The sequence below is a fragment of the Leuresthes tenuis genome, unplaced genomic scaffold (genome assembly GCF_036924035.1).
Source record: "Leuresthes tenuis unplaced genomic scaffold, fLeuTen1.0.hap1 SCAF_145, whole genome shotgun sequence".
Classification (NCBI taxonomy): Eukaryota; Metazoa; Chordata; class Actinopteri; order Atheriniformes; family Atherinopsidae; genus Leuresthes; species Leuresthes tenuis.
Genome location: NW_027325499.1, coordinates 38,720 through 47,263, shown reverse-complemented (window position 1 = coordinate 47,263; position 8,544 = coordinate 38,720). Strand labels below are relative to the sequence as shown.

Genomic DNA, 8,544 nt, shown 5'->3' with positions numbered 1-8,544 from the left:
AAGGTAAACGTAAAAAAAGGAAAGAGAATAGATGTATGATGGGACAACAGAAACGCTTACAGCGCTACTTTAAACTAAATCAGTGTGGCATAAACTTTAATGAAGAAATCAAAGATGTCAAAAAGGAAATGTCAGTTTTAGCAGAAATAAAGAGTAAAGGAATTTTTGTAAGAAGCAGGGAGCAGGAAATTGAGGAAGGTGAAAAATGCACATGGTACTTTTTTAAGAAAGTTATAAATAAAAAGGAGTGTATTCAAAATCTAAAAAGAGAAGATGGGTTTTGAACAAAATCCACACAAGAGATGATTGAAACTGTACATACCTTTTATAGTAACATGTACAAAGAGAAACCAGTGCACTTGGAAACATCGGCAGAAATTTTAAAATTCGTTGACAAAACCGTAAAAGAGAATGCACACTTGACACAGGATTTTACTGCTTTAGAGTTAAAAAAAATGCCTAACAGGTTTTAAGAGAAGTCGAGCTCCGGGTTTAGACGGGCTTCCTGCAGAATTCTATCTGACCTTTTGGGACCTTTTATCATCAGACATTTTAGATGTTTTTAAAGATTTTGAAAAACTCGACCGACTGCCTGACAGTTTTAGAGTGGGAATAGTGATTCTACTTTATAAAAAAAATGATAAGACTGACCTAAAGAATTGGAGGCCCATCACACCTTTAAACTTTGACTGTAAACTTTTTAGCAAGGTTTTAGCGACACGGATGTCCTCTGTTTTAGAGGAGGTAATTCACCCAGACCAGGCTTGTGCAATCTCAGGGAGACAACTCACTGACAGCCTCGTACTGATTCGAGACATCATTGATTACGATAGAGAAAGAAACACCCGGCTTGTCATCTTAAATTTAGACTTTGAAAAAGCTTTTCATCAGGTCTCGCAAAGCAGTTTTAACATAGTTTGAGTGAAGGAATTCATTTTATAGATAAAATCCCAAGAGTCTGCTGAGAAAAGAGAGTGAATACGAAGTAGACTTTAACACGGCTCTGGGAGCAATCCGAGTGCGGGCTAACCGGGAGAATTGCTTGAAAGAAACGCGACACCGAATGAGCGGTCAGAAAAAAGCCTCAATACGGTGTTCCCATGGTGTTTTTGTTGCTGCCTTGTCTTTTGCACAGAGTAAAAGACAAGGCAGCCATCGAATAGGGCCCGATTGTTCCTACTTGGTCAGCCGAGGAGCAAGGGGGGGGAGCAAGCGTCTCCACCAAGCAAAGCTCACCATGGGGAAGGTGGCTATGCCAACTAGCCTGATGCCCTGCTCCTGCAGTGACGGATAATCGTACTCTGGTTTCTCTTCATAACGTACAAGTCTTTCGCCTTTTACTAAAGACTTCCGTGGAGAGCAGCACTAATGAGTTGTTTCTATTTTTGGCAGGCTTTACCTTTGCGGGTGAAGCCCTTTTTGTCTGTGCAAAAGAAATCTTGTTACTGTGCAGAGTGACTTCTCTGAGTAGAGTCGCCTTACTTGTTGCGACTGTGCCGATGTTCGAAGCTGGAGTGCAAAGTTGTTGCTTGAATGGTGCTTGCTGGAGCGTGCGGGAGTGCAAATTTATACCATTTGAAAGGGCTGAAGAGTGCTCAGTGCAGCGGGTGGGCGGAGGTGCAAAGTGACACTCTGGCCACCTATGGCCATAAAAAGAACACCGCTACAAGTGCGCATTGTGCCAGGAAGGGCCCTCGGACGTGAACCAGTGGACATTTATCGCTTCTCGGTCTTTTAGCTCAGATCAAGTGTGATATCTGTTCTTATCAGTTTAATTTCTGATATGTCCTCTATACGAGGACTACATATTAAATGGATTTTTAGCAATAGGAGTTGAAAAAGGAGCTTGCTCCGTTCACTCCAAACATCGACCCAGTACTGCAGTGCCGCTGGGAACGGTGCGCTCTTCTCTGCTCTAGTGAAAAAGCAAACAGCGGTGCAGGATGGAAGTTTCTTTTAGTCTGCTGAGAAGAGAGTGTGAATGCGAAGTAGACTTTAACACGGCTCTGGGAGCAAGCCGAGTGCGGGCTAACCGGGAGAATTGCTTGAAAGAAACGCGACACCGAATGAGCGGTCAGAAAAAAGCCTCAATACGGTGTTCCCATGGTGTTTTTGTTGCTGCCTTGTCTTTTGCACAGAGTAAAAGACAAGGCAGCCATCGAATAGGGCCCGATTGTCCCTACTTGGTCAGCCGAGGAGCAAGGGGGGGGGAGCAAACGTCTCTACCAAGCAAAGCTCACCATGGGGAAGGTGGCTATGCCAACTAGCCTGATGCCCTGCTCCTGCAGTGACGGATAATCGTACTCTGGTTTCTCTTCATAACGTACAAGTCTTTCGCCTTTTACTAAAGACTTCTGTGGAGAGCAGCACTAGTGAGATGTTTCTATTTTTGGCAGGCTTTACCTTTGCGGGTGAAGCCCTTTCTGTCTGTGCAAAAGAAATCTTGTTACTGTGCAGAGTGACTTCTCTGAGTAGAGTCGCCTTACTTGTTGCGACTGTGCTGACGTTGTTGCTTGAATGGTGCTTGCTGGAGCGTGCAGGAGTGCAAAGTTATACCATTTAAAAGGTCTGAAGAGTGCTCAGTGCGGAGGTGCAAAGTGACACTAAAAAGAACACCGCTACAAGTGCGCATTGTGCCAGGAAGGGCCCTCGGACGTGAACCAGTGGACAGTTATCGCTTCTCGGCCTTTTGGCTAAGATCAAGTGTGGTATCTGTTCTTATCAGTTTAATATTTGATATGTCCTCTATACGAGGACTACATATTAAATGGATTTTTAGCAATAGGAGTTGAAAAAGGAGCTGGCTCCGTTCACTCCAAGCATCGACCCGGTACTGCAGTGCCGCTGGGAACGGTGCGATCTTCTCTGCTCTTGTGAAAAAGCAAACAGCGGTGCAGGATGGAAGTTTCAGGGTCCTATTCGATGGCTGCAACACCTGAAAGAGATATTGATGCGAGACCTGATGAAAAGCTTTTTCAAAGTCTAAATTTAAGATGACAAGCCGGGTGTTTCTTTCTCTATCGTAATCAATGATGTCTCGAATCAGTACGAGGCTGTCAGTGAGTTGTCTCCCTGAGATTGCACAAGCCTGGTCTGGGTGAATTACCTCCTCTAAAACAGAGGACATCCGTGTCGCTAAAACCTTGCTAAAAAGTTTACAGTCAAAGTTTAAAAGTGTGATGGGCCTCCAATTCTTTAGGTCAGTCTTATCATTTTTTTTATAAAGTAGAGTCACTATTCCCATTCTAAAACTGTCAGGCAGTCGGTCGAGTTTTTCAAAATCTTTAAAAACATCTAAAATGTCTGATGATAAAAGGTCCCAAAAGGTCAGATAGAATTCTGCAGGAAGCCCGTCTAAACCCGGAGCTCGACTTCTCTTAAAACCTGTTAGGCATTTTTTTTAACTCTAAAGCAGTAAAATCCTGTGTCAAGTGTGCATTCTCTTTTACGGTTTTGTCAACGAATTTTAAAATTTCTGCCGATGTTTCCAAGTGCACTGGTTTCTCTTTGTACATGTTACTATAAAAGGTATGTACAGTTTCAATCATCTCTTGTGTGGATTTTGTTCAAAACCCATCTTCTCTTTTTAGATTTTGAATACACTCCTTTTTATTTATAACTTTCTTAAAAAAGTACCGTGTGCATTTTTCACCTTCCTCAATTTCCTGCTCCCTGCTTCTTACAAAAATTCCTTTACTCTTTATTTCTGCTAAAACTGACATTTCCTTTTTTACATCTTTGATTTCTTCATTAAAGTTTATGCCACACTGATTTAGTTTAAAGTAGCGCTGTAAGCGTTTCTGTTGTCCCATCATACATCTATTCTCTTTCCTTTTTTTACGTTTACCTTGCTGTTTAAAAAAAGTCTGGGTCGTTTCCTTCACCATTTCCCACCATTGTGCATGTGTTTCGTAGAGGTCTTGAAGGGTCTGCCACTCTTTATAACATTCCCTGTACTGACTGACTATGATTTCATCCTCCAACAGGGAACAGTTGAGTTTCCACAGACCACGTCCTACCGTCACACCAGAAGGGGGTGAAAGGGTGCAGGAGAGCATAAGGTGGTTTGAAAAGAAAACAGGGGTTAATCTAACATCAGTGGGTGGGCAATCTCTAGTAAAGAAATAATCGATGCGAGAGGCTCTGGTGCCATCATGACTAAACCAGGTGAAGCCCTCCTCTCTGGGATGCATGGTTTTAAAACAGTCAGTAAGCTTAAAATCCCTGCATATGCCCTGAAGTAAAATCGAAGTCTTATCCACTTTAAAATCTCCCCCTGCTCTTTTTCTATCTTTCCTGCTCAAGATACAGTTAAAATCCTGCTACAACTAAAGGTACTTGCCCTAGCATGTAAAGCTGTATATCTTCTAAAAGGTCATACCTGTCATTTTTCCATTGAAACCATAAATATTTAAGAGGTTAAAGTCTTGCCCCATAAAATTCAAGTGTGCTAAAAGTGCCCGTCCGTCTCTCACCACTGTGCTACCTTTCACCAGAACATGCGGATTTTTAATTAGAATGGCCACACCATCATTTTTATTTTGATTTGAACCACTCCATATCGATAAATGGGGCCACATTTCCTCCCATTGTCTATGGTTTTTTAAAAAAGGTAGTCCACATTCTTGTATTAAAAACACATCTGATTTTATGGAGTCTAAGAAGGATAAAATACTCTGGGCTCTTGTCTTTGATTTCACACTTCTCACATTTAGTGTTGAGAAGGTGAGAACCATTAAAAGGATAAAGGAAAGTAGGTATGTCATTTTCGTTTTTCTAAGTTATCAAAACAAATTACACACTCAGGTTATTTCTTGGGAAACTAGCTCTTCCTTCATTTCTTTAGGTGAAAAGTGAGTAGGGTGATCTATATTTCCTTTTCGGACTCTCGGTGTTACCCGTTTGGGAGTAATTATGGCTGGACATTCACACCTACTTGCAGCCGAACACCACCTCTCCCGCTTTTGATGATGTATGGACCGGCATTCTTACCTTTTCTAACACATTTTCCAGCAATTATGGTCGGACATTCACACCTACTCACAGCCGAACAACTCCGCTACCGCAATTTCATGGTGTATAGTCAGGCATTCTCACCCTTTCTCATCAGCTTTTTGCAAATTATGATCTGACATTCACACCTACTTGCAGTCGAACAGCTCTGCTCCCGCTTTTGATTATGTTTGGTTAGATATTCGAAACTTTTCTTAACTGCTTTTTACAAACTTTGGTTGGACGTTCACACCTTCTTGCAGCCGAGCACCTCCGCTTCTGCTTTTGATAGTGTATATTTGGGCATACAAACCTTTTCTTACCCGCTTTTTACAAACCATGGTCGGGCTTTCACACCATCTCTTAGCTGAACAACTCCGCTCTCTCTTTTGATTGTGTACAGTCGGGTATTTTAACCTTTTCTTATCCGCTTTTTACAAACTATGGTCGGACATTCACACCTTACAGCGGAACACCTCCTCTCCCTCTTTTGATGGTGTATGTTTGGACATTGGAACCTTTTCTTACCCGCCTTTTACAAACTATGGTCGGACATTCAAACCTTCTTGTAGCCGAACACATCCACTCCTGCTTTTGATGATATATGGTTGGGCATTCGCACCTTTTCTTAACCATTTTTCAGTAATTATTGGTGGACATTCAGACCTTGAAGCTGAACCACCTCCGCTCCCTGTTTTGATCATGTATGGTCTGGCAATACTATCTTTTCTTACCCGTTTGTGAGTAATTATGGCTGGACATTCACACCTACTTGCAGCCGAACACCACCTCTCCCGCTTTTGATGATATATGGACCGGCATTCTTATCTTTTCTAACACATTTTCCAGCAATTATGGTCGGACATTCACACCTACTTGCAGTCGAACAGCTCTGCTCCCGCTTTTGATTATGTTTGGTTAGATATTCGAAACTTTTCTTAACTGCTTTTTACAAACTTTGGTTGGACGTTCACACCTTCTTGCAGCCGAACACCTCCGCTTCTGCTTTTGATAGTGTATATTAGGGCATACGAACCTTTTCTTACCCGCTTTTTACAAACCATGGTCGGACTTTCACACCATCTCTTAGCTGAACAACTCCGCTCCCTCTTTTGATTGTGTACAGTCGGGTATTTCAACCTTTTCTTACCCGGTTTTTACCAACTATGGTCGGACATTCACACCTTCTTACAGCGGAACACCTCCGCTCCCTCTTTTGATGGTGTATGTTCGGGCATTCGGACCTTGTCTTACCCGCTTTTTACAAACTTTAGTCGAACATTCACACCTTTTTGCAGCTGAACACCACCTCTACCGCTTTTGATGATGTATGTTCCGGCATTCTTACCTTTTCTAACACATTTTTCAGCAATTATGGTCGGACATTCACGCCTACTCTGAGCCGAACACCTCTGCTCCCGCATTTGATGGTGTATAGTCAGGCATTCTCACCTTTTCTCATCAGCTTTTTGCAAATTATGATCTGACATTCACACCTGCTTTTGATAATGTATGGTTGGGCATTCGCACCTTTTTTTACCCATTTTTCAGGAATTATGGGTGGACATTCACACCTTCTTGCAGCTGAACACCTCCTCTCCCGCTTATGATCATGTGCGGTTTGATATTCGAAAATTTTCATTCCTGTTTTAAAGCAATTATTGATGGACATTCAAACCTTCTTGTAGCCGAAAACATCCACTCCTGCTTTTGATGATGTATGGTTGGGCATTCGGACCCTTTTTTTACCCATTTTTCAGGAATTATGGGTAGACATTCAGAACTTCTTGCAGCCGAAAACCTCCGCTCACTCTTTTGATCATACATTGTCAGGCATTCGCACCTTGTCTTATCCGCTTTTTACAAACTTTAGTCGGACATTCACACCTTCTTGCAGCTGAACCACCTCCGCTCCCTGTTTTGATCATGTATGGTCTGGCAATACTACCTTTTCTTACCCGTTTGTGAGTAATTATGGCTGGACATTCACACCTACTTGCAGCCGAACACCACCTTTCTCGCTTTTGATGATGTATGGACCGGCATTCTTACCTTTTCTAACACATTTTTCAGCAATTATGGTCGGAGATTCACACCTACTCACAGCCGAAAAACCGTTCCCGCATTTGATGGTGTATAGTCAGGCATTCATACCTTTTCTTACCCGCTTTTTACAAACCATTTTTCAGTAATTATGGGTGGACATTCACACCTTCTTGCAGCTGAACACCTCCTCTCCCGCTTATGATCATGTGCGGTTTGATATTAGAAAATTTTCTTTCATGTTTTCTAGCAATTATTGATGGAGATTCAGACCTTCTTGCAGCTGAACACCTCCGCTCCCTCTTTTGATCATACATTGTCGGGCATTCGCACCTTTTCTTACCCGCTTTTTACAAACCCTGGTCGGACTTTCACACCTTTTAGTAGCCGAACAACTCCGCTCCCGCTATTGATTGTGTACAGTCGGGTATTTTAACCTTTTCTTACCCGCTTTTTACCAACTATGGTCGGACATTCACACCTTCTTACAGCGGAACCCCTCCGCTCCCTCTTTTGATGGTGTATGTTCGGGCATTCAAACCTTTTCTTACCCGCTTTTTACAAACTATGGTCGGATATTCAAACCTTCTTGTAGCCGAACACATCCACTCCTGCTTTTGATGATGTATGGTTGGGCATTCGAACCTACTTGTTGCCCGCTTTTCATTAATTATGGGTGGACATTCACACCTTATCGCAGCCAAACACCTCCGCTCACTGTTTTGATCATGTATGGTTTGACATTCGCACCTTCTCTCACCCGCTTTCTACTATGGTCGGCCATTCACAGCTTCCTCTACACCATACTTGTATGGTGGGATATTCACACCCACTTGCATCCGAAGACCTCCGCCCCCACTTTTGTTGATATTTAGTCGGTCATTCGCACCTTACCCGCTTTTGGCAAACTATGGCCTTCTTGCAGCCAAACACCTCTGATCTCGCTTTTGATGATGTAAGGTTGGGCATTCAGACGTTGCTTCACCTGCTTTTCACCAAATATAGTCGGACATTCACACCTTCTTGCAGCCGAACACTTCCGCTCCACCTTTTAGTGTTCTATGGGGTATTCACACCTTTTTTTTCACCGCATTTTATAGATTATGGTTGGAAATTCTCACCCACTCTCATCCGAAGATCTCTCCTTCCGCTTTTGTTAATATATAGTCGGGCATTCGAACCTTTTCTTACCCGCTTTTTACAAATTATGGTCGAACAGTCACACCTACTTGCAGCCGAATACTTCCGCTCCACCTTTTAGTGATGTATGGTTGGCATTTGCACCTTTTCTTACCCTCTTTTTATACTGATAGCTGAAGATTAAGTTGTTCTTTCTCAAACTACAAAATTTTTTTAATTTTTGAAATTTGATTTGAAGTGGATAAATACGGAGGACAAACAGTTTTAAGTCAGGCTGATAGAAGGAATTAATTTTATAGCAAAATCTGTATTTCGTCATATGTCGAGAGATGCTTATTGCTGAAGAAGTTCTTTCTCATTTTACAAAGT

The 8,544-nt window shown here is 42.3% G+C and overlaps 4 non-coding genes across 4 annotated transcripts; all 4 read left to right on the top strand.

The window, feature by feature from the left end:
• The first annotated feature begins 1,296 nt into the window (after positions 1–1,296).
• On the top strand, positions 1,297–1,410 carry LOC140287548 (U5 spliceosomal RNA). Its single transcript, XR_011911693.1, has one exon. It is a non-coding gene; the product is annotated as a U5 spliceosomal RNA (small nuclear RNA).
• Positions 1,411–1,718: 308 nt separating this feature from the next.
• LOC140287547 (U2 spliceosomal RNA) lies at positions 1,719–1,909 on the top strand. Its single transcript, XR_011911692.1, has one exon. It is a non-coding gene; the product is annotated as a U2 spliceosomal RNA (small nuclear RNA).
• A 391-nt stretch (positions 1,910–2,300) lies between these two features.
• Positions 2,301–2,414, top strand: LOC140287549 (U5 spliceosomal RNA). The gene has a single exon (XR_011911694.1). It is a non-coding gene; the product is annotated as a U5 spliceosomal RNA (small nuclear RNA).
• A 259-nt stretch (positions 2,415–2,673) lies between these two features.
• LOC140287546 (U2 spliceosomal RNA) lies at positions 2,674–2,864 on the top strand. The gene has a single exon (XR_011911691.1). It is a non-coding gene; the product is annotated as a U2 spliceosomal RNA (small nuclear RNA).
• Positions 2,865–8,544: the final 5,680 nt, after the last annotated feature.